Source organism: Seriola lalandi, unplaced genomic scaffold, assembly GCF_002814215.2.
Source record: "Seriola lalandi dorsalis isolate HSWRI2012SDOR001 ecotype SW California unplaced genomic scaffold, Sedor1 jcf7180002054575, whole genome shotgun sequence".
In the NCBI taxonomy this organism is placed as follows: Eukaryota; Metazoa; Chordata; class Actinopteri; order Carangiformes; family Carangidae; genus Seriola; species Seriola lalandi.
In genome coordinates this window covers 1,168,481-1,169,342 of record NW_019525128.1, presented here as the reverse complement: position 1 = coordinate 1,169,342, position 862 = coordinate 1,168,481, and the positions used below count along the sequence as shown (strand labels likewise).

Genomic DNA, 862 nt, shown 5'->3' with positions numbered 1-862 from the left:
CACACACACACACACACACACACACACACACACACACACACACTGTACCTTCAGTGGGGAGCTGAGTGTGTGTGAGGAGGAGGAGGAGGAGTGTGTGCCTGTCCTGCTGCGTTGTCTCTTCTTTCTGTTTCTGTGTCTTGTTGTGGCTTCACATCAGGTTTTATAGCAGCTGCCCGGGAATCTCCTGTCCAATCAGCAGCCTCCGCTCCTGTGACATCACTTCCTGTGCTTCTTTTCCACTGTGTGTGTCTGACATTTCGTCATCAGGTCCATTACCTGCTAATGAAAGCTCCTGGGAGCAATCACACCTCCCCACCACACCTTGCCTCCTTTCCTCCTGCAGCTCACTCTTTAAAAATAAACACATTCATATCTGTGATGTCTTGCTCTCAGAATCCTGGACTGTCAAGGTGTCTCACTGCCTCTGCTGTCCCCTAATAGCAGAGTACTGGGGACAGAAGAGTGTCTAGATGAGTTAACTCTTAAATCTCAACTGTCCTGAGAGAAATGACAGTGTCAGTCATTTCAAACTCCCGACAACAACAATATCTGAAGATGATGACGAAGGATCTCCAAGTGTTAACCTCATCCTGACCAGGTCACTCTGTGCAAACCCTCATCACATCTCGACCACGGCGAAGTCAAGTCACGTTTTTGAAGAGGTGGTGCTGTCCTGCTGAGGATCAGCTCAGGAAACAGGAGGACAGTAAGGGTTATTACATATTTTTTTATTTAATGTGAAGAACTTGTTGCTCACACTGACACAGATACATGACGTCAGTAACCAATGCTGTCACCCTGAGGAATCAGAGGGAGTAAATGGTGAAAGATGTGTCTGAATGACAAACTGCATGATGGGTAA

At 47.1% G+C, this 862-nt stretch overlaps 1 protein-coding gene across 1 annotated transcript in view; it reads right to left on the bottom strand.

Annotated features, from left to right (window-relative positions):
• ostn (osteocrin) overlaps nucleotides 1–119 on the bottom strand; it is a 10,069-nt gene extending 9,950 nt beyond the window's left edge. The window contains exon 1 of the mRNA XM_023417494.2: nucleotides 49–119. The gene's annotated coding sequence lies outside the window, so the exon portion shown is untranslated. The remainder of the gene's footprint in view (nucleotides 1–48) is intronic.
• Nucleotides 120–862: the final 743 nt, after the last annotated feature.